The sequence below is a fragment of the Mauremys reevesii genome, linkage group 13 (genome assembly GCF_016161935.1).
Source record: "Mauremys reevesii isolate NIE-2019 linkage group 13, ASM1616193v1, whole genome shotgun sequence".
Classification (NCBI taxonomy): Eukaryota; Metazoa; Chordata; order Testudines; family Geoemydidae; genus Mauremys; species Mauremys reevesii.
In genome coordinates this window covers 26,128,575-26,153,691 of record NC_052635.1, presented here as the reverse complement: position 1 = coordinate 26,153,691, position 25,117 = coordinate 26,128,575, and the positions used below count along the sequence as shown (strand labels likewise).

The 25,117-nt window shown below is 44.4% G+C and overlaps 1 long non-coding RNA gene across 1 annotated transcript in view; it reads right to left on the bottom strand.

The window, feature by feature from the left end:
- Nucleotides 1-6,311: 6,311 nt before the first annotated feature.
- The window catches only part of LOC120381151, an 86,821-nt gene continuing 68,015 nt past the window's right edge, over nucleotides 6,312-25,117 (bottom strand). The window contains exon 3 of the long non-coding RNA XR_005587954.1: nucleotides 6,312-6,374. This is a non-coding gene — a long non-coding RNA (uncharacterized LOC120381151). The remainder of the gene's footprint in view (nucleotides 6,375-25,117) is intronic.

The window sequence follows — 25,117 nt, the reverse complement described above, 5'->3', positions numbered from 1 at the left end:
ACCTCCAAGATCAGAAGAGTTGGAGAGAAGATGGACATGAAGTCAGAGAAGCAGAGCTCAGCGAGTACAGGAAAGGTGTGTGTCTGTTCTTGCCATGAGTTCTGTGATGACTCTTATTATCAGTAGCTGAAATTATACAAATGTGTCAAGGGGAGAATACACCCCAAAATATTTTCCTTTGCCTTCATTGCAGTGAGACTGCCAAGCTTTCTAACTGAATGCTTCTAGACCACACTGAGGCCTGGTCTACACTAGGCGTTTAAACCGGTTTTAGGAGCGTAAAACTGATTTAACGCCACACCCGTCCACACTGAGAGGCCCTTTATATCGGTATAAAGGGCTCTTTAAACCGGTTTCTGAACTCCTCCCTAACGAGAGGAGTAGCGCTAATATCGGTATTACCATATCGGATTAGGGTTAGTGTGGCCGCTGATCGACGGTATTGGCCTCCGGGCGGTATCCCACAGTGCACCACTGACCGCTCTGGACAGCAATCTGAACTCGGATGCAGTGGCCAGGTAGACAGGAAAAGCCCCGCGAACTTTTGAATATTTCCTGTTTGCCCAGCGTGGAGCTCAGATCAGCACGTGTGGCGATGCAGTTAAAAATCAAAATAAAAAAAGAGCTCCAGCATGGACCATGCGGATGTGATCGCAGTAAGGGCAGGCAAATCCGTTCTATCAGCGCTCCCTTATAGAAGACGAAATTCAGAATCATTTTTAAAAATTCTCCAGACAGATGCCATAGCAGGGGCTCAGCGCACTGCTGCGTGACAAACGTAACGGAAAGCCAAAGAATCAAATGGACGGTCATGGACTGGCGGACTCAAGCTATCCCACAGTTCCTGCAGTCTCCGAAAAGCATTTGCATTCTTGGCTGAGCTCCAAGTGCCTCTAGGGTCAAACAAACAGTGTCCATGGTGGTTCAGGGCATAGCTCGGCAATGTACACCCCCCCACCCACCCCAGAAGTAAAAGGGAAAAAATCCTCTCGTGACTATTTAACATGTCACCCTATCTTTACTGAATGCTGCAGATAGACGCGATGCTGCAGCCGTCAACACCAACATCCTCACTCCTCCCCCCACCATGGGTGGCTGATGGTGCAATAGGACTGATACCCGTCCTCGTCATCATGAGCTTTTTGTCACATGGGGCAGTGCAAAAGGACTGGTAACCATGCGTACTAGCATTTGTCAGGGCCCCTTGTGCCAAGTGCACCTAATTTTTCATGGTAGATGGTGCAGTATGGTTGATAACCGTCTTCATCATAGCAACAGGGGGCTGAGCTTCATCAGCCCCCACTCTTCATGTGTAAAGAAAAGATTCAATTGCCCCTGGACTAGCAGCAGGATGCTGGGCTCCTCTCCTCCACACTCCTTAATGTCCTGTCTGGACTATCATAGCAGCTGGAGGCTGCCTTCCACTCATTTATCACTAACAAGTCACTGTGTCTTATTCCTGCATTCTTTATTACTTCATCACACAAGTGGGGGGACACTGCTATGGTAGCCCAGGAAGGCTGTGGGAAGAACGGAATCAACAGGTGGGGTTGTTGCAGGAGCACCCCCTGTGAATAGCATACAGCTCATCATTCCTGCAGGATCTGACACAGAGCAGCTGTGCTCTCTGGTTCTATGATACAGTGGTTCTCTAGTACACTTGCCCATATTCTAGGCAGGACTGATTCTGTTTTTTTATACCATAAAGGAGGGATTGACTCAGGGAGTCATTCCCAATTTTGGCTTTTGCGCCCCTGGCTAAGAGCAGCCAGGGGCACTTATGACAGCAACAGATGGAGCAGTGCAAAAGGACTGGTAACCATGATCATCTTTTTACCAATTTATGGATTGGTAGATGGTGCAGTATGGCTGATAACCATCTCTGCTGTCATGCAAAAGCAAAAGCATGCTGCTGTGTAGCGCTGCTGAATCGCCTCTGTCAGCGGCATCTAGTACACATACGGTGTCAAGTATCAGAGGGGTAGCCGTGTTAGTCTGGTTCTGTAGAAGCAGCAAAGAATCCTGTGGCACCTTATAGACTAACAGATGTTTTGCAGCATGAGCTTTCGTGGGTGAATACCCACTTCTTCGGATGCAAGCAGTGGAAATTTCCAGGGGCAGGTGTGTATATATAAGCAAGCAAGAAGCAGGCTAGAGATAACGAGGTTAGATCAATCAGGGAGGATGGGGCCCTGTTCCAGCAGCTGAGGTGTGAAAACCAAGGGAGGAGAAACTGGTTCTGTAATTGGCAAGCCATTCACAGTCTTTGTTTAGTCCTAAACTGATGGTGTTAAATTTGCAAATGAATTGGAGCTCAGCAGTTTCTCTCTGGAGTCTGGTCCTAAAGTTTTTTTGCTGGAGGATGGCCACCTTAAAATCTGCTATTGTGTGGCCAGGGAGGTTGAAGTGTTCTCCTACAGGTTTTTGTATATTGCCATTCCTAATGTCTGATTTGTGTCCGTTTATCCTTTTCCTTAGAGACTGTCCAGTTTGGCCGATGTACATAGCAGAGGGGCATTGCTGGCATATGATGGCATATATTACATTGGTGGACGTGCAGGTGAATGAACCGGTGATGGTGTGGCTGATCTGGTTAGGTCCTGTGATGGTGTTGCTGGTGTAGATATGTGGGCAGAGTTGGCATCGAGGTTTGTTGCATGGGTTGGTTCCTGAGCTAGAGTTACTATGGTGCGGTGTGCAGTTGCTGGTGAGAATATGCTTCAGGTTGGCAGGTTGTCTGTGGGCGAGGACTGGCCTGCCACCCAAGGCCTGTGAAAGTGTGGGATCATTGTCCAGGATGGGTTGTAGATCCCTGATGATGCGGTGGAGGGGTTTGAGCTGGGGACTGTATGTGATGGCCAGTGGAGTCCTGTTGGTTTCTTTCTTGGGCTTGTCTTGCAGTAGGAGGCTTCTGGGTACACATCTGGCTCTGTTGATCTGTTTCCTTATTTCCTCATGTGGGTATTGTAGTCTTGAGAATGCTTGGTGGAGATTTTCTAAGTGTTGGTCTCTGTCTGCGGGGTTAGAGCAGATATGGTTGTACCTCAGTGCTTGGCTGTAGACAATGGATCTTGTGGTGTGCCCGGGATGGAAGCTGGAGGCATGAAGGTAGGCATAGCGGTCTGTAGGTTTTCGGTATAGGGTGGTGTTAATGTGACCACCACTTATTTGCACCGTGGTGTCTAGGAAGTGGACCTCCCGTGTAGATAGGTCCAGGCTGAGGTTGATGGAGGGGTGGAAGCTGTTGAAATCATGGTGGAATTTTTCTAGAGTCTCCTTCCCATGGGTCCAGATGATGAAGATGTCATCAATGTAGCGTAGGTAGAGAAGGGGCGTGAGTGGACAGGAGCTGAGGAAGCGTTGTTCCAGGTCAGCCATAAAAATATTGGCATATTGTGGGGCCATGCGGGTGCCCATAGCGGTGCCACTGATCTGGAGATATATATTGTCATTAAATTTGAAATAGTTGTGTGTGAGTTGTGTGTTTTCTCTAAGGAAAAGGATAAACGGACACAAATCAGACATTAGGAATGGCAATATACAAAAACCTGTAGGAGAACACTTCAACCTCCCTGGCCACACAATAGCAGATTTTAAGGTGGCCATCCTCCAGCAAAAAAACTTTAGGACCAGACTCCAGAGAGAAACTGCTGAGCTCCAATTCATTTGCAAATTTAACACCATCAGTTTAGGACTAAACAAAGACTGTGAATGGCTTGCCAATTACAGAACCAGTTTCTCCTCCCTTGGTTTTCACACCTCAGCTGCTGGAACAGGGCCCCATCCTCCCTGATTGATCTAACCTCGTTATCTCTAGCCTGCTTCTTGCTTGCTTATATATACACACCTGCCCCTGGAAATTTCCACTGCTTGCATCCGAAGAAGTGGGTATTCACCCACGAAAGCTCATGCTGCAAAACATCTGTTAGTCTATAAGGTGCCACAGGATTCTTTGCTGCTTCTACACATACGGTGACAGTCACAAAAGGCAAAACAGGCTCCATGATTGCCATGCTATGGCATCTGCCAGGGCAATCCAGGGGAAAAAAGCCGCGAAATGCTTGTCTGCCGTTGCTTTCCCAGAGGAAGGAGTGACTGACGACATTTACCCAGAACCACCCGCGACAATGATTTTTGCCCCATCAGGCACTGGGATCTCAACCCGGAAATTCCAAGGGGCGGGGGAGGCTGCAGGAACTATGGGATAGCTACGGAATAGCTACCCACAGTGCAACGCTCCAGAAGTCGATGCTAGCCTCGGACCGTGGACGCACACCACCGATTTAATGTGTTTAGTGTGGCTGCGCGCACTCGATTTTATACAATCTGTTTTACAAAACCGGTTTATGCAAATTCGGAATAGTCCCGTAGTGTAGACGTACCCTGAGAATGCCACACTCAGGGCAGACTGCAAGAAACAGGGCAGGTACACTCCAAAAACTGGGGGGTTATTCTATAATTAGGTTTACCAAACCAGTAACAAAAGGGATATTGTAGCACCGCACTGGTTAACAAGAAGCCAAATACAGTCCCCTTTACACATAGAATCATAGAATCATAGATTATTAGGGTTGGAAGGGACCTCAGGAGGTCATCCAGCCCTTGGTTCCCATCCAGCCAAACTGGTCTAATATAGTGAGAGGTTACTGAAAACCCAATTAATCATATGTGAGGTTCTACCAATCCCAAAGGATTAGACACTTATCCCCAGGTCAATATGTATTTCAGATCTTACCCAGATATCACACTGTCAGCCAGTCCTTCACAGACTAGCTAAAGATTTATTAATAAAAGAAAGAATTGAATTATAAATGGTTAAAAGATCATATACATACAAATGATTGCAGAATCCTTAGATCAGGTTTGTAGCAGTGATGGAATAGTCTGCTAATTTGTAAAAAGTCTCTCTGGAATCACCCAAACAGATTGGGGGTCATGAGTCTTTGTTCAAAGCTTCCTTGCTAGAAATCCAGTTCGGAGATATGAAGCAAGAAATGAAGACAGAGAAATGATGTCACAGTCTCCACTTATATACCTTCAGCCCAGGTGTATGCAAAGTTACTGGCCCAAAATGGAGTCTTGGATCACATGTCCCTACATGCTTTGCTGACTCACAAAGGCGGCCATTGGTTCCATGCTGTCTGAGGGATCCACAGGAAGGCTCATTGGGCAGGATGAGTTTCTACAATGACCCATTGTGTGAGTAGTGTCCTTAATAGGCCATCAACCCGTAGATTTATGTAAGGGCTAGACAGCTATCTGGGGTAGCACGAAGGAACATAATACATGCTTGAGGTACAAATGCAATGCCAATATTCATAACTTTAGATACAAAGATAATACATGCATATAAACAAGATCATCATACTTCGCTTTCCCATTGATGTCTTACATGACATACTTTGTACAAGATTTATTGCAACTTTGTAACAATAGTGACTGTAATAGTGCAACCAGTCAGATTTCTTTGTATGCAGTATCAGTGACAATCCTGAACAGGCATCCTAATCTCTCTAGTTTCTTCCATACGTTTCCAGCATTTAATGTAGCTGAAATCACCCAGCCTTTTTCCTCTTAGTTCACATGATACATGCCCTGAATCCTGGCGGTAGAGAGCAGGTGAGCGTTTGATATTAATCCAATATTGCTTGATATTTTATAACCAGGATTTTTAGCTACTTCTTCTTGAACCTACACAAGCATGGTTTTAATGCGCTCTTGATGTTCTCAAAGACATTGAAAAAAGATCCCCCAACATGCTGAGAGTTTTAAAAACATTCCCAATCACTGTCTGTCACAGGGCCTTTGAAGTTTTCATGCTTATGCAGAAATCTAATTTTTGCAATTAGAGATAAATTCAGATTTTCTTCCGCCTGACAGTAACTGTGTTGTACAGCAGTTTTTCAGTGTGCATTAACCACATCAGAAAGAAAGAAAGGAATCTTACAGTTATGGGCTGTCTCTAGAAGCAAGTTATACTTTTGAATATGAAACTAGTTTATTAAAGATCTTTAGTGTCAAATCCTATGAGGGACTGAGTGCCTTCAACTTTCATTAACATCAGTGGGAATTTAGGGCACCCAGAACCACATAGATATAGGCCCTAAACTGGAACTAATCAAGCTTATTATCCCATGTTTTAATGTGATCATAAACAGCAGATACAGACTACATATTTAATTTCCCTTATGTCCTGACTTACAATGATCAATTTATATTGTGTAAATCTTTTTTGCCTAGGGGTAACAGTCGAAGACTACGTGTTTCAAGAGTCTAAATGCCTTTGAGAATCTAGGCCTAAATCCCATGCAGCAGGGAATGTCTCTGGGTTGTTTGTGCAGTGCTGAGCCCGGATTGGGCTTCTTTAGGTCCTACTGCAATAGAAATAATAAATAATAATAGATTAAGTTCTTCACAGGTAGAAACCATATTTTTTATGCCATGCACATTTATGGTATGATGTTATATATGAATATTAAATAATACATATTTTATATTATTGCAAATTATATATATATATACACACCCTGTACCTAAACGTACACAGATATAAATAAATTGATGTGAGCAAAGCTTTACTATGAAAAGAGATAGTGTAGCAATTCTCCTGGCATCAATTATAATTCCAGGCAATTCTAAAATGAAATTAGCACAACATAATGACAGACAAAATATGGTAATTGATGTGATTTACTCTGGTTGCTATAGAAATATGACCAAAAACAAGCAGAAGTTACAGACGAGTTCAAGGTGAACCAGAAATGTAAGTGGTTGGCAGGGTGTTATTTCTCTAGCTGATTAGGAGTTTAGCTCTTCTGTCTGGCAACCAGTTATCAATAGGATTTAATCCATTTAATAATCCAGTAATCACTTTAATCCAGTTGGCAGGAAAACATCGCGCAACTGGTTGCACAGTTGATTAACAACTGTCTTGAAGAAAAACTAGAAGCTATCTGTTCACTGCATATGCAGCAGCATTTAGGAAGGAATTGGTTTCTGCTGTAGGAAATAGAAGGTGTAACAAATCGAAGTACTTTACGAATGCATAACCTCAGTGCACAAAGTAATCCACTCTTTTAAACTCATTTTCTTTCTTCAATAGGTACAAGTGTTCCTTTATTGTTGAACCACAGCTGCTACCTGTGTATACCAGGTATGTCACTTTTAGGCACTGATGTGCCCATATGATATCAGAAGGCCAACAATATGGGAGAATGTTACTGTTTAATGAGCTAACGTGCAGTGTGGTCTACTGGATAGCACACTGTACTAGAACTCAGAAAACCTGGGTTGTACTCCTACTTCTGCCAATGAACTGCTGGGTGAGTTTAGGAAAGTCACTTCACAATTCTGTACCTCAGTTTCCCCATCTGTAGAATGGGAATAATGATGCTGAAGTGCTTTGAAATTTAATAAAGAAAAATGGTAGGTGATATTAATTATGATGTTGCTGAAGAGGGGTTGGGTTAAACCAAAAAGGGTTCTTTTACTGAAATAAGATGTCCACACAGGGAGTTATTTCTGTATAAGTAACCATACATGTATAAATGATCAAAACACAGAATTTCCATTTCACAGGAATTTTGACATTTTTTAATTTGTTTTCAATCCAAACAAACAAAAATAGTTTCAATGTGTAATTTATTTGGTGGTTTTTATTTTAGATTTTTATTATTTGTACATTATTTCATGACTTTGGTAGCAGTAGTGAATAATGTAATTTGTCTATTTTGTCAATACAGCATTTTCCCATAGAAAACGCCTTTGATTAAAGTTTTCTGACTAGCTCTAATACACTTTGTGAAATGCTTTGATATCTACTGATGAAAATCACTATATAAGAGCTAAAATCAAATTGTTTCATTACAACATAAACAGGAGACACTTTGAGCTAGAAAATAATTTAATTTGTTTCAATCAATACTAAGTAGCAGCTGCCCTTAATTATTTTTTAAAATAGAATATAAAATAATTTATAAAATATGAACAGTCAATTCTGGTAGTGCATAGAGTAACTGTTATGTCATAATGACAATTTGATATGATGTGTGATTTTAGATAAAATATAAAACAGATTTATTAACTACAAAAAGATAGATTTTAAGTTATTATAAATAGCAAGCATAGAGATCAAATTTGGTTACCTAAAAAATAAAAGTAAATTCGCAGTCTGAGTTCTATAAAATAACAGGATACGAATCAAGCAGTGTTTCACCGTGACAGATGTTATAGTTCCTCAATACACAGGCTGGGACTCTTTTCCACCCTCCCCAGTTCAAAGTCTTTGTCCTCCAGACGCGTTTCCAGGTGCTGAGTTTTGGGGGGAGTGAGGCCAAGTCATGCTGTCACTTCTCCTCTTTTAAAGTTTCTTCCAGCTTGCTGGAAAGATCTTTTGATATGGGGATCAGGCAGTCCCCACTGGTCAGGCAGTCTCCATTGTCTACGTGCTCTCTCTGAGAAGTCTTCTGGGATGGCCATCGAGAGTGGATTGCCTTTAATAGGCCATCAGCATGTCTGGCTACTCCATTGTTGTACCTGAAAGGCTGGTTGTGGGTGTTCCCAACCTCACAACACATTTCAGTAACACACAAGTCGCACAATTTCATAACCGCACGTACAATGAAAGCACATAGAATCCAACAGGATACACTGCTCTACAGCCAAAATGCTTCTGAAATAAATGTAGTCTAACTTTACTAATTCTGGGTCACTGAGAACAAAAATGATGCTTAAAATTGTTGATTGGCTCTAGTTTTCAAGATATGCTATTGGGTCAGTATATACGACCCTTGACTTGGGAATAGCGGAGGATAAGTGAGTTATAAAGGGAAGGGATCTCAATTTAAACCAGAAATGACTAAAATACATCTTTGACTGGATCTATGAATAAATCTATGACTGGGTTTGGACAGTACTTGCTTTTTAGGCAAAACAATGAATGATGCAATCTGAAGCTGGTATTGCGTCATACATGATATGAATTGCATCATGTTATTCCTAGAAGTCATGGATGATGCAATCATAACGAAGCTTACATCACTCTGCTGAACAAATTGCCCTATATCAGCTCTAGAAATCATACAGTGTCGTGCTCTCTTATTTGTCAGTGTTTGATTTTGCAAAGGGACACATTTCTGTTTAGCCAAAGTGAGCAGAGATGCCTCGTACTTGTGTGAATAGTGCAGATAACTTCTGCTATGTTTGTGGTGAAGTGACTTTTGCATCACAAAAGCGCAGTATAACCACTATGGTTAAGAAAGCCTATCACCTTTATTTTGGCTGCAAAATTGGAGATCAGGACAAGAGGTGGGCCCCACACATATGCTGCAACACTTGTGCAACAAATCTTCGCCAGTGGTTGAACAGGAAAAGGAAATCTATGCCTTTTGCAGTGCCAATGATTTGGAGAGAGCCAACAGATCATACCAGCAATTGTTACTTCTGCATGGTGCCTCCAGTTGGGAAAGGTGTGTCAAAGAAGAAAAAGTGGACTGTGCATTATCCAAACATTCCATCAGCTATACGCCCAGTACCCCACGGAGAAGGACTGCCAGTTCCTGATGCACCAGAATCATTCTCACTTGAGTCAGACGAGGAAGAGGATGAAACTTCTGGTCCTGAACCATCAATGTCACAGGACCCACATTTTCTCCCATCCTCCTCCTCTGAACCACACCTCATAACACAAGGTGAACTGAATGACCTTGTCAGGGATTTGGAACTACTCAAGAGTAAGGCAGAGCTGTTGGGCTCCAGACTACAGCAGTGGAATCTCCTGGCAGGTGATGTTAGGGTTTCCATGTTCCGTGACCGTCAAAAGGATCTTGTCCCATTCTTCTTCATGGAAGGTGATCTTGTAGCCTGCAACATCATCGATGGTGTGATGGCAGCCCTCAACATTGTTCACGATCCAGATGAGTGGAGACTGTTCATTGATTCATCGAAGACGAGTCTTAAAGCTGTTTTACTGCATAATGGCAATGTTTTGCCATCAATTCCAGTTGGTCATGCAGTCCATATGAAGGAAACCTATGACAACATGAAGCAACTTTTGAGGTGCATAAACTATGACCAACATCAGTGGCAGCTTTGTGGCGATTTGAAGGTTGTTGCTCTCTTCCTTGGTCTGCAGCCTGGATACACAAAGTACTGCTGTTTTCTCTGCGAATGGGATAGTCGTGCAAGAGATTCCCACTACATCAAGAAAGATTGGCCACTCCGACAGTCATTGGAGCCTGGGAGGAAAAGTGTTCAGCATCCACCACTTGTTGAATCAAGGAAGATTTTGTTACCACCCTTACACATCAAGCTGGGTCTGATGAAGAACTTTGTCAAGGCCATTGACAAAACACAAGCAGCTTTCAAGTACCTCCGTGGAAAAATTCCAAGGTTAAGTGAAGCTAAGATAAAGGAAGGTGTCTTTGTTGGTCCTCAGATTCGTGAACTTCTTCGAGATGATGCACTTGACCATGCACTGCGTGGCAAGGAAAAGACAGCATGGAAAGCCTTCCAGTTAGTGGCAATAAATTTTCTCGGAAACAACAAGGCAGACAACTACAGGTTGTTGGTGGAAAACCTCCTCAAGGCATACAAAAGCCTTGGTTGCAACATGTCACTAAAGATACATTTTTTGCACTCTCATCTAGATTTTTTCCCACCGAACTGCGGAGCAGTGAGCGATGAGCACGGCGAGCGATTTCACCAGGACATTGCAACAATGGAGAAACACTATCAGGGCAAATGGAGCCCATCAATGCTTGCAGACTATTGCTGGACAGTGACAAGAAATGCTCCATTTAATGAATACAAGAGACAAGCCAAGAAGCGCCGAGTAGACACTGACTAGGACTAAACTATGTACATAATAGTTTTTTGCCTTTTGTTTCATAATAAATTTTATTTATATAACCCTTTTGCTGATTTTTAAAGTGTTACATAAACAGGACAGGTGAAATATTATCATGTAAAGCAACCATAAACACATGAAAAGACCTAGGTTTACAATTTATGATTAAAACTCTACTATCTACACAATATACATAGACATAAAATGTAAAAACTTAAATGTCTTAGAAACAGTAGCCAATCAGTTGTTTTAATTGTCTTATTTGAATTCAGCACATCAAAATACATAATAAATAGCACATTTTATCTCTGAAGCAGACGACTTCTCAAAAATTGTAGACAAGTGATATTAATGTTCAACAGATCAAGACTTTTAAAATGATACCTCATAAGGCATACTTTGTATGAAACATATCATAATTATATGACAGTGGTGAATATGGAGGTTCCAGGGTATTGCTTTGAGGTACAGAGTGCCATAGGCCATTTCAAAAATATACTCAAAGGAACACAGTCTTTAGTTTACAGTCTTAAAGGCACATTAACTCTGCTACATAGTCCCCCTAGCAGAATCTGAAACTATTCATTCTGACCAGAACAATGAAAAATTAGGCCCTTTTGGTTTACAGGAATTTTTTGCAAACTATAGATGGGCCTGAGCCACTGAGTTCAGATCCAGATCTGGATCCAAATTTCTCCAAAGTTCATGGAGGCTTAGATCCATCTTGTAGAGATGGACCCAGTTCATGAAACACAGGTCTGGAGCTGAACTTTACCAAAGACTAAAGGTCTTTGGCTTCATTTGTTCAAGTTCAGGCACATCTCAAGTGTGAACCATTTTAAAAAAATGGTTTAGGGCCATTCCGTAAATTTCAATGGGCTCAAATGAATCTACATCATAAAGTCAAACTTGGCCCAAACTGCCACCTTTTGCAGGGATTGAGGTCAACCCACGTAAAACCTCATGGTTTTACAGGCTTTCCATTTGAAATTATAAATCAGCTCTGTGGGCCAAGGATCACTTGGTACTGATATACAGACTTGAATTTGGATTCCAGGCGCATTTGAAATGTGGACCCAAGCTTGATTCACTCAAATCATTGGCTTGACTCACCCCAAACTCCAGCCCTATTTACTCAAAGCTGAATTAAATATGAAAATTCCCACACCTCTGAACAAAAACTGGTCATCAATCTGCTTTCTCCTTAATGTTTTTTGTTTGTTTCAACCTGCAAGAGCCAGCACCTTACTGTTTTTTGTTTGTTTCAACCTGCAAGAGCCAGCATATGAAGAGGAAGTCTGGGGAAGACTCTTCTGGCAAATCACAAGGAAGAATCACAAGAGTGAAATGCCTGCAAGCTGCATGAAAGGATAAGAAAAATTATGAGAGGTATGGAATAGCTTCCATATGAGGCGAGTTTAAAAAAACAGGACCGTTCATTGTAGAAGAGAGACAACTAAGGGGGGGGGGATATGATAAAAATCTATAAAATCAAGAATGGTTTGGAGAAAGTGAATGAGGAAATGTTATTTACTCCTTCATATAACTCAAGAACCAGGGACCACCCAACAAAATTAATAGGCATCAGGCAACCTAAGCACTTCTTCACATAGTGCACCAGTGGAACTCATTGCCAGGGATATTGTGAAGTCCAAAAGTATAACTGGGTTCAAAAAGGAATTAGACAAGTTCATGGAGGATTGGTCCATCAATGGCTATTAGCCAAGATGGTCAGGGATGAAACCCATGCTCTGGGTATCCCTAAACCTCTGACTGCCAGAAGCTGGGAGTGGATGACAGGATATGTATCACTGGATAAATTGCACTGTTCTGTTCATTCCCTCTGAAGCATCTGGCATTGGCCAATGTCAGAAGACAGGATAATGGAATAGATGGACCATTGGTCTGCCCAGCATGGCCATTCTTATGTTCTCATGTAGAAATGCGCCTTACCTTGATTCCCAAGCTGAGTGCCAGAAACTCAGGTGAAGTCTCTTCTGGCAAATCAAATCAAACCAGACATCTTTCCATGTTGGCCTTGATGCCAGACATCCCCGGGCAACTCATGCAATTAGAAAAATGTTAACTCCAGCAAATATATTTGGAGCTTTTTATTTAAAAGCTTTAAACAATATCAACATCACAAATTGCGAGAGAAATGCTTGGCATCTATCAGGTGCAATGCACCTTAGATTTTGGACTCACTGGCCTCTGGTGATGTCATTGAACCTGAGGGTTGCAAACCAGAACACATGGATCCTGGACCTGATGGTCTTCTCTTATTCCCCATGCCCTGAGCTATCAAGTATTAATAATATAAGTAAAGAACTTAAGTTCTAATTTTTTTCATGGGAAATATAATCACACAATCAACACTGATAATTATTTTTTGGGGGGGGGGGGGGAGAGGTTTGTCAGTTTCTGACCCCTTCTGTTCTCTTCATCCATCCCTAGAAATGATGACATCCCTCAGGAGAAAGGATGGGCATAGCTTTTATCCAAAGTTTGTGTTTCTAAATTTGCCACATCGGGATAAAATTATTCCCCATACCAACTCTCCACTCTGCTTCTGCCATGTACCATTTATGCAAAGATTCAGCAATACGTTTTCTAACAGAAGGAGACTTAAGGTCATTACACATGAAAGAGTGCACACGGTTGCTACATTGCCCATGCAATTATTATGATTGCCTACGCAAATCAAGCTGTTGGGTATGCAAATGGTGAGTAATGTCTAACCGGTGACTTACATTTGCAAATACTTGAATTTAATTTTGCAATCAGTAATAGCATATACAAACATATATAAAAATGTGTATGCGTATTATTGGCTGACAACCTTAGACCTCCTTTTCAAACATTTTTGGCTCATGTCTATTAAAAACTATGTGGGTACCATATCCAACTGCTTACAAGTGAATAATGGCTCATCTAAAACCAATGATCACTGTGAACGCCCAATCAGTATAATGCTTCCAGATATGGTAGGAGGCTTAGACCCAATAATTAGTAATTAGCAGTAACTGTTTTATGGAGCAGAAAAGAGTTGATTACAGTTGTTCAATCAGCTGGCATAATAACAGGAAAGTGCTGGTTTCAGAAAGGGGAGACAGAGGGATGATTTTGGGAGATAGGCTCTCACTTGCTAATGGTCCATCATCGGAACAGCAGCTTCAGGGATCAGAAGTGATTGATTTCAAGGGGATTAACTCTCAGCTACAAGTAGTTCAGTTCTGGGGCATCATTTTCAATGAGATCTGCAATCATAAGCAGTCCAGCACCGGGGGCCTGATCCAAAACCCACTGAAGTAAATGGGAACCCGAAGATGGCAATTTCAGGGACTTCCCTCGGTTAATCAGAGTCCAGCACTTGGACAACAGTTTCAGAGTGATTTCAATTTGCAGAGACTCTAGCACAAGCAAGATTCTCAGTTACAATCTACCCAAGACACAAGAAAAGTGGTTTTGAGAATCAGAAAGGGATTTCTCCCAGGAAAGGTAGCTCTGGGGATTGCATCTAGCATATACTAATTCCATCATGGCTGCTCTCCTCCTTTCATGCCAGCAGAGAAAATACTAATAGGTAAACAGCCTCTGCTGACACTGAACTCCACCTTCTGCTACTCACAATGTTAATTAACTTTTGCTCAATTTGATTTGACATTCAGACCTGTGAATTTGTTTATCCTCCTAATGGGCACTTCTCCCTTTTCCTGCGTTCCTTTGAAAGGTTTAGTAAATGACAGTGACTTTTTTGAAGAGGCTAATGAGCCTTTAATTTTGTACTTATTTATCTATTCCTTCATTTAGCTTCAATGCTATCTCAAAAAGCAGCCAATCCAAAGGGCATGTCTGTGCAATGTGTCCCTGTTCTTGGTTTAAAAAAACAATGCATATTTACGGCCAGCGTGAGGTCTCTGGTCCATGTGTCTGTGTAGAACCATGCCAGGGCTATCTCAAAAAGACTACATCACACTCTGTAACCAAAACCTACATCAGACCTCAATACTCAGAGAAACAGATGAGCCATACAGTTATGGACAACTCCATGGCCCGTTCCATCCTTGATCGCGCTGCTAGGACTGCCATCAAGGGTACCTAACAGGGCTAATTGTGATGGTGATTTCTGTGATGTAGACACTTGCGTGCTAGGAACTGGACAGAGCCCCTCCCCATCTCCTCATTTTCTACAGGCCACCACAAACCTGCAAGATGGTACTTTCCTGTTACTCAGCACCTGTGCTAGATAGAGGACCCAGAGCTGAAAGGGTCCACATCTTGTTACCCATCCCCATGAACCATCCAGCATTATCGGAGGTAGTTTTAAACAACTCCTGGCATATGTTTGATAGTGCTGGACAGAGATATGGAAAGGAGCTGTGACGTGGAACATGTGAGGAGGGGAATGGAGGTAGACCCTAAAAGAGACAGGTGAGTAGTAAAAAGACAACGAGGGAGGAGAAGGACAATTGAACAGGTAGGTGAGAAAGCAAACAAGGAGGGGAAAAGAAGACAGTGGAAGGAAATAAGGAAAAAACAGACAAGTGCCAGTCTTATGAAGTGTTTTGCTCTAGCCATGGTCAGAGACAGGCTCCTGGACTAGATGGACCATGGGTCTGATCTGGGCTGGCAATTCCGTTGAAGGCAGGCCTCCAAAACAATTTCTGCCCAAGTGGAGTTAGCATTTGACTTTGTTTCCCCAGGGAAGGGGAGGAGGCATGGATCTTAGCTGATACTCCCTGTCTGCACACATTCAGGGAGCAACTCAGAAGGATCCAGACACTTCTAGACTAGAGTGTGGCGGTTTCCTCACAGCTGCGCCAGAGCGTGAAGGGGCAGGGGAGGTTATAAATACAGGAGTTACAGCCTTGTGGATTCAGCAACAGCAACGCAGGACCTAGAGATGTGTCTGCTGCTAGGACTGGCTCCCAATCCCCGTACCAAGCTGGATACAGGGTGCTGCTATTCTAGCTTCACTTACTAATGAAGCCTTCCATTAGGAGAACTTTTGGTCCATTGCGGTGTGTTTTATGGACCTAGATGGAGAGTTGGGAGGGGAGCATTTGTCACCCCTAGTGGCTACAGAGCCTGGAGAACGTACACTGAACTATCAACTAACTGCTCTGGACTGGGATTTTGGCTCAGTTAAAGAGAGACTGAGGCTGCACTTAGTGAGAGGAGAGGTTGTGAGTTCTTTCCCGGGCTTATAGAGAGAAGATGGTGCCCTATAGCTTGAGAGCCTTATAGAGACCCAGAGAGTGGATATTTTATAGGCTGATCCCAGTCCCTAATCCATTTTGGATACAGTATAGATTTCTGTCCCACCAGCAACTGAAAGGACTGACATTCCAAGGGCTGGAATGCTGCTAACTGTAATGATTTCCAGACTGTTTGTTTGCTGACAGGGTTCTGAAGTGCTTGAAAGGACTGAGATGCTGCCATTTCTCGAGCTCTGAAATGTGCAGGTGACACATTGCACTCTACGGTCATGCCATAAAGACTGAGACATTATCTCAGAGAAAAATCCGAAAGGGGATGTGTTTTGATGTGTGTGCTAAAACAAAGAAAATGTTATGTTGAAACCTTATAACTGAATGTAAATAACAGAAACAAAAGGGGCAAACTCTGTTAGGGAACACCAGTAACTATACTGTTTATTCGCTTTGTTAAAAATTATTCATAGTATTGCAAATATTATTTACAGTATTTAGTACTATTTGCAGTATGTCTTGTGTGCATCAAATACTTGTTTTGCTAAGAAATTGTATGGTTTTCTCTCTCTAAAAATTGACTAGGAATTATTAACATCCATTTATCCGGGTTTTATATGCGATAGCCCTGAGGCTTAAATGCTTTCTGAAAAAATCCTGAAAAGACCAAACTATGGCCTGTGCTTCAGCAAAGGGTTAAGCTGAGGTGCTGGAGGAAAGGGAGTGTATGATGCAGAACTTTGCTTGATCATTCCCTCCCCGTCACATTAAAAAAACCCAGACATTCTGCCACAAATACAAACTAGCCAGGGTTTAATGAGCCAGGAAGAGACATACGTAGACACCTCCGATTAGAGCTAGTTGAGAAATTGTGTGCGTGTGCGAGAGAGAAAGAGAGAACAAATGTCAATAAAAATGAATTTTTTTAATTTTCAAAAGAAAATGGAATTTTGGGGAGAAAAAACTCCATTTCCACCTATAGCTATGTTAAAAAAAACAGTTTGAAGGGTTTTTTTTTGTTTTTGTTTTACTAGCTTTAGCCCTGAGCACTGGCTATATTTCTGCTAGCCAGCAGCCTAACAAGCCCTGTGTCATGGGCCCGGAGGTCACAAACCCTCATTCCTATCAAACACAAAATCCTCAGTGGTAATCTTTAGAAACCTACTCAGGTAACGCTGCTAAGCAGTTGTATTCTGACTCCTTCTGAACAACTGGCATCTGGGCACGTCCCTGTGGCTTTCTTTTGACTTTTGGTAGCAGAAAGCCTGCACATGTATGTGTGTCTTCAAACAGATGACCTAGTAGCTGCTGGTGTCAAGCACTGCAACCTGAAAACCATGTGCTTTGATGAACAAGCCTGCTGCCACTGGCAATGTCTTTTATCTCCCTCCAGCAGAGACTCAACAGGCGTTTTCTGCCTGCAGAACTAAACAATACAATATAAGGGTGCAAGAAAAAAAAATCAGTCATCTTTACGGAATTTTCTCCCAAAGCCCTCCCCCCGCAATTGACTTAATAGCCTAGCGATAAATTTTCTGCACAATCACCTAAAGCTGATTCAATGGGACTTTTACTCTTTAGCCAGTTAAACACTTTTGAAAAATATTACCCAGAATGCTCAGCTTCTGAAGGGGCAAACAAACAAACAAAAACCACTCTTGTGCCACCCAGCAGTGACCAAGAAGCCTGTTATCCTTGTAGACGCTGGGTCTTCCACATCTCCTGCTGTCCTGAGGCTTTTACATTGCCATAGAGCACTGATGGGTTCTACTTGGCTGTGCCTATATCATTAGAAAGCAGGTAAGGAATGGCACAGATGAGCCCTAAAACAATGGGGAAGGGTTTGGGAAGGTATTAGCATGGGGGCGGAGGGAAGGGCTGGGCTCTGGCCAGAATGTAAAAGCTCCTTAGGCCAGAAAAGAACAAAAATGTGCAATAAAGAATAGTGTCCAGAGTGAAAGAGAAAGCTTGGCTGCCTCAAAAGGCTACACCAGGCTTAGCAAACAGAGAACATCCTTCTTCTCCCTGTGTGTTGCGTGTCGGGGGTTCACCCTCAGACAGATAAGGCTTTATCACATGGGCCCCACTGCTCTGATACATTCAAGGGCCAAATACTGATCCTGCAAAGTAAATAGGAGTGTTTCTATTCATTAATACTGAACCAGGATATTTTTTGAAGTAACGTATTGGAAGGAGGGAAGGAGGGGGAAAGGAGACATGGGGACTGACAAGGGACCAGGTTCTGACTCCTGCAAAATCTGCTTTGCTCCACTCTATCAGCACAAAGCAGACTTAAGTGGCCAGGTGAGGAGTCCACTTTGCCAGGGGGATTTCCTCATCACACCTAGTAGACCCTGGTGTAGGAGGCATACTGGGGTCATGGTTGATTGGAAGATGGTACGGCTGAAGTGCTGCTGCACTTTAGTGATGCAGGGCTGCTGGAATGGCCCCTCAGGGCCATTAAAACTAGTCACTTTATTGCTATTCTAAGTAGCTCCAAGGAATGAAACAAGTATCTTTGCCCCCCAGGTCAGGTGCTGGGTTGAGCAGATCATGGCCAGAATGGAGGTTCTAGCCCCAGATGTTCAGACAGTGTTGAGAAAGAACGTTAGCGGATATGATCTTACACAGCATGAAGGAATGTACAACCAAACGGTTCTACACTTTGCTGTGAGCAGCATTTGGCCCTGGTCATGTTCTGAGGCAGGATACTAGAAGAGTAACATTAAGATGATGGGATTTGTGGTTTAAGTGGTACCCAATGTTGTACTAAGACCTTTCGAGATGTATTATAAGACAGGCCCCGAGGAGAACTGTGCAATGTAATTTCTGACAATAAAGGCCCTAGAACAGTCCCTTGGCATCTGAGGCATTAAACTAAACCTCTGTTTGAGCATAACCTCAGAAGGGGACAACCTGAAGTGAATGTTATGCTGCTCCCTTTGAGAGGCGCCTGCCATCCACCAACAGTTAAAACTAATAACCTCACAGTTTTTGCCTGAATGGGCATATTGCCACACCCATTGACCTTGTGGTCAAAGGTAACCACCTAACTGTACATCCTCTCTCTGACTCTCCTCTCAACCAATCCCCAGCCTTGACATCAGGCCTGTGGATGGTAGGAGATGATGGCTCACTCTGTGACTCCATCAGAGAGAGGTCTGGGGTGGAGGAGCAGGTGCTCATCCTAATTCTCCAGGTGAAGCCCAAGAAGCAGAGTTGGAGCCATATAAGCATGCACCTTCTGCTCCATGCCATGTCTGAGATAGGACTGATGTAGGATCAATGATCTTATCAAATGCTGCAGAGGTCCCGTAAGACAAGTATGGATGTGTGTTCCTTGTCCATGGCTAGGAGGCGGCCAATCATCAGTGAACTCAGTGAACTCTCTGTTCTGTATCTTGGCATATCTGTATAATGACTGTGAAGCAACTAGGATGTCAGCAGTTCCTAAGCAGAGGTGGAAGTGACTCTTTGTGAGCTTCTCAGTGAGCTTGCATGGGAAATGCAGGTTAGATACTGGAAGGCAGATGGAAAGGATGGTTGCACTGAGTGATGGTTTCTTAAGTGCCAGATGGATTCTGGTGTGCATTGATGGGGTGTTGATTAGCAGGGGGTCTTCTTTCACTTGCCAAGAAGGGCATTGATCAGAGTGGCAGCTGGTGCCTCAGTTTCTCTGCAGTGATTCCTTGGGTGTGAATTGGCTGAATTCATAGAGGAAAAGTGGTGTTGTATCCTCTGCCCAAAAGGCCAGGTTGGATAGGGTTGGGTTTCTCTCAGAAGCCAACAGGCAGTTCTTTGTAGCAGGACATGCTGGGTCCTGGTGGTTGAGTGGAAACATTCAGGGTTAAAAAAAAAAGAAATTAGGGACCGCAGTAGTTCACTAAGATGCAAACTAGTGGCTGCTAAGGAGGAGAAAAGTAGGGATTTCTTTGCTTCTCCCACAGCCAGAGGTTGCCTGGCAGGAATCCTTCATACCAGACCTTTTCTGTGTCTACCTTTGTTTTTTTGCCACCGACACTAAGCTTACACTACATGAGATGGTGAATGAAGTTCTGTGATTAGCACGCATAAGATCGTCCCACCAGTAAGTCCATTTCACAGCTGAAGTGAAAGCCATTGGATTGCTCAGGAACAATTCTGAGACTCCAGCAGGGCTCTATTTTAAGACGTGAAATTGGTCCATAATGGTGCTGTATCTTGCTTGAATAGAAAACAATGCTTTGCTGAATTATAGGGTTACAAAGGGCTCAGAGCAGTGGCAGAGAGAGAAAAAGGCTCACCTAAGGTCATTGATACAAGATTGCACATACACACACCCCCAGTCACACACCCCATCCCTCTTTTGGAACTGCAATAATTCCATTAGCCTGAGTGTTATCAAGTAGTACTTGTGAGGTCTGATGTCCCTGGGGATTGATAATAACATATGACATGTGCCCTTTGATAGGATGAACTCTAACAGAGGAGAGAATTGGTTCGGATGGTCAGGGCTTGGCTGGTTTTCACTTTGTATTATGATAATTTTGTTAGGCTTGACTCTGGAGGTGTAGTGGGAATTCTCAGGTGTGTCTGAATATGGCTGGCTGGCCGGCTGCTCCTAAGTGACTCAGAGTGATTCTGAGAGTGGAGAGGTGGCAATAAAGAACACAGGGACTGGAACAAATGAAGCAGATGAGGGACTGAAAGAATCAAGAGGTGGCTGGAGTGAGGGAAAGGAGAGTAAGACAGGGAGGGAATGAGAGTGGGAAATGTACCTGGTAGGCTGGGATTTTCAGAGTCTGGAGGGAAATGGGCACTAAATCCTGTTAAAATCCAATGGGAGTGGCACACCTAACTCCCTTAGGCATCTTTGCAAACCCCAGGAATGTCTTGAAGCTTGAGCTTGGGCAGTCATACGTTGTACACACAGAAAAGCCAAATGAGAGGGCACCTTATTTGGCAGCACTATTTGCTCCCACTCTGCTCTCCTTCACACCTTTCCTCCCTCTTTTGGATTCTTCCACCCTTTACTATTTTCCTCCCTTTTCAGACCCTTTTTCCTCCTTTGTTCCCGTGACTCACCTTTACCCATCTTCTTCCCACTTCCCTTCTCCTACGTCTTGAGAGCAGGGTGCTTCCTGCATGATGGTTTTGAAAGTATTCTGCTTCCAGCACCCTATATGTATGCAGCGCTATCACCAAAGGGCTGATGTACCTTCCATTCGGCGCCATCTGAAATACGTACTTTCCTGTTTCACTGCAAAGCACTTAGGGGTATTCAGCTCGTCAACTGATGCACACTCCTGATCCTAACACTATAATTTCGTGGAGTGGGTGTCTCAGGCATGGCTGACAGCAACAGGAAGAAACATAATGTTATGATTGCTAATTGTTTCCTGGAATGTTGCATTTTACAGTTAAATCTGGATCTGCCAGTACATTTTGTGTCTGATTTGTGTTGTCTGCTTATTAGAGCAAAAAATTAACGCACAAATTAAGGCTTTTTGCTGTTCACAAGGCATCTGTGGAGTAAACCTGATTTCTCTGGCTGTATTTGTTATTTGGATGCATCAGATAATGTATGGGACCAGCTCATTTTGAGTAACTTTGTATTATATAGTGTACGATTGGTCACTCAAGTGACATAGTGCATCTCCCTGATTGGATGACTCACACTTTTAAAAACAGGAGGGAGACAAATGACAGATAACGAATAATCAGTAGGGAATACTCTGGTTTGCAGAGAAACAGCCTGGTTGGCAAGTGGCAATAAAGGTAAAGAATGGCTCTTTCCGCCCCCCCACGCACTACATACCCACAGATCTCTCCAGGATCAGGGGAGCAAAGAATGTGTAATCTTGATACCATCCCCCATCTCCCCAGCCAGCACAACTGAGCCAATGAGGGGGTATTAATCTGCTACATGTCACGGCTATGGTATGGGGGCACTGCTTTTAAGGGCTGAGTTTCCCCGATGGAGAGTCTGGGCAGGCGCTGTGGTGCTCTGGCCATTCTGCACAGCCTGCTGGAATCAAACACAGAATAAAGCAGAACTCTAGCAACCACCTTAAGCAATGAGCGATCACTGAACACCTCAGGGGCCAATAGCAGATTACTAACTGCTAGGAGCAAGGGAGAAGCACACGTCTTCCTCCTGGGATGGCACAGCTACACACCTCCCCTTAAACAAGGCAGTGTGCAAAGGCATACTCCATCCCTGTGTTTGCAGTGGCCAACTAGTTCTCATTATTTCCAACCTGATCCTTCCTTCCCACTCAGGCTGGGAGATGCCTGGCTGCATGAGCAATCCCACCCACATCAATGTGTGCAGCAAGGTACGGCCCAGTATGTGTGTGTATGGGGGGAGTGGATCTATTGTAAGCTCTGTGGGGCAGTGTATGCAGTTGCCACATGAGGAATACAAGGCTGGATCACAGAATGAGAAGCAGAAACTGCTCCTGTGACTCGTGACATCCAGAGGTGAGTCCCAAAGAAGTCCAGCGGGGGTCTAAGTTGGTGTCTCTTACACTTGCTTCCAGCCCTCCATGTGTATGTTACAGCAGCTTTGAGTGCCTTAGACACTTATCCCACTTACCAAAGCATAACATGCTGTTGGCCTGGCTTGACATGAATCACTGGACATGGGTGAGGTCTCATTTCTTGGGATACAGGATTAGAGAAATAAATGGATCAGAAGGCTGGAAACAGAATGTCTGTACTAGCTAAGATAAGGGGTAAAATGCCGGGAACCTCTGACAGTGGACAAGATAACAATGGCTAAAGTAAGCCTGAAACATAGGATGAGATAAAGAGACCATCGTGACTAGATGACACATGCTGTACGGGGATTGGTTCCTACAAAGTGACCCAAATGTGCCATGCAATGTACAGTAAATGCAATGTAACGTGTGAATGTACATAAAGGAAGAGGTTTGCTGTGCAACTTTGGATGTGTGGTATGCCCTATACCCACCCCCTACACGTGAGTCTGATTAACTCAGTCAATCTTTGCTATGTGCCAAAAAAACCCCAAGGAACCTGAGTGACAAGATTGAAGTCGAACTGAGTTATTGGAGAACCAAGTGGGAAAAAATCTCAGGGAAACCCCAACACATACAAACCCCTCCCTCCCACACCACCTCCAAATTCGGCTGACTGGATCTAACTGTGCATTAAGGAAACTAAGTTGGGGTAGCCCCCACCTCTGAATTTGTCTTCTAGAACCTAGAGATAGAAAAACACCCATTAGGTCACCATTCCCCATCCCAGTGATGGTCAGGGGGTGTTTCTCCTGTACATTTGCAAACTATCTTTGTCCAGTCTAGACTATGTCATCCCCAGTTTATGTTCAGAGTGATGTTTACAGGTTCTGAGGGGAGACATGTCAACTGTCTATCTTACAAAGCACCCATCACCATAGTATCTGAGTGTCTCACAATCAATATATTTACCCACAAAGTACCTTGAAAGGCAGGGCAGTGCTATTATCCCCATGGTATAGATGGAGAGCTAAGGCACAGAGATATGGGGCTAGATTTTCAAAAGGTATTTAGGTACCTAAAGGTGCAGATATGCAACCAGTGGGATTTTCAAAAGTACCTAAGCCCCTATATGCAACTTTAGTCACCTAAATACCTTTGAAAATCTGGTCTTGCATGATTTGCCCGGAGTCACACAGGAAGTCTGTTGCAGAGCTTGGAATATAATCACACTCTTCCAGTTCCCAGGTTAGCACTGTAACTATCAGACAATCCTTCCTCTCAATATTTCCACTGAGTGGGGCTGTGGCTAAAAAAAATATAAATAGACTGTCACCCTCAGTGGACCCTCCCTTCAAATTCCTCCAAGTTCTATTCCCTCTTCATGCAGACCTCAAAGGTCTCACCACACACTGGGGTCAGGGCCGGCTCCAGACCCCAGCGCGACAAGCAGGCGCGTGGGGCGGCACTTGCCGGCAGGGGCGGCAGATTGGGCCGGCGGACCTGCCGCAGTCACGCCTGCGGGAGGTCCACCGGAGCCCCGGGACGACCGGACCTGCCGCAGGCATGACTGCGGAGGGGGCGCTCCTCCCGCGGCTCCAGTGGACCTCCTGCAGGCATGACTGCGGACGGTTCGCTGGTCGCGCGGGTCAGCTGGACCTCCCGCAGGCATGACTGCGGCAGGTCCAGTCGTCCCGGGGCTCCGGTGGACCTCCCGCAGGCATGACTGCGGCAGCTCAACCGCAGCCGCCGGACCAGCGAACCGCCCGCAGCTGCGGGAGGTCCAGCCGAGCCGCGCGACTAGCGGACCCTCACCAGTCAAGCCCGCGGGAGGTCCGCTGCTCCCGGGGCTCCGGGGCGCCTCCCGCGCATGACTGCTTGGGGCGGCGGAATATGTAGAGCCGGCCCTGACTGGGGTGACCAACTTTTCAAAAGGCAAAAGCAGGACACATGCAGGAGTCCTGCCCCCTGTTCCTCCAATCCCCCCTGAGGCCCTGCCCCCGGCCAGGCCAGAAGCTGGGGCTGGGCAGTGGTAAGAACTGCCCAGAGAGCTGGACTGCTGTGGGGAGCTCCAGACACTCCACTTGCCCTGGGCGATGGACCGGGGGCCCCAAGAGTAGCCTTCAGCCCATGTCCCTGCCGCCCAGGGCAGGTGGAAAGTCTGGGGCTCCTCACAACTGCATGGATCCCTGGGCAGCTCTTACCGCTGCCCAGCTCTGGCTTCTCACCTGGACAGGGGCAGGGCCTGAGGGGAGAGAGGAGGAGCAGGGGATGGGGCCTCAGGGTGAGCGGGGGCTAAGGCCCACTTCATCCCCCTCTCACCAACCAGGAAGAGGCTGGCACTACCCTGGAGCCTCAGGCAGGAGCAGAGCAGCTGTCCCGGAGCCATTCAACCCTGGACTTGAACTCTGCATTTCATGACTGTCCCACCCAATTAGGGACAAGTGGTCACCCTACCATACACCACAGGGAAACTGAAGGCGAGGGGAGAAGTGCCAACTTCTCATGAGATGGCTCCCCCACTAGCTGGTTCCCGACAGGACTTTGCTGGAACTTTCCAGCTGCATCAGACGCCCCCCTGCTGACATTACCACAGCTCT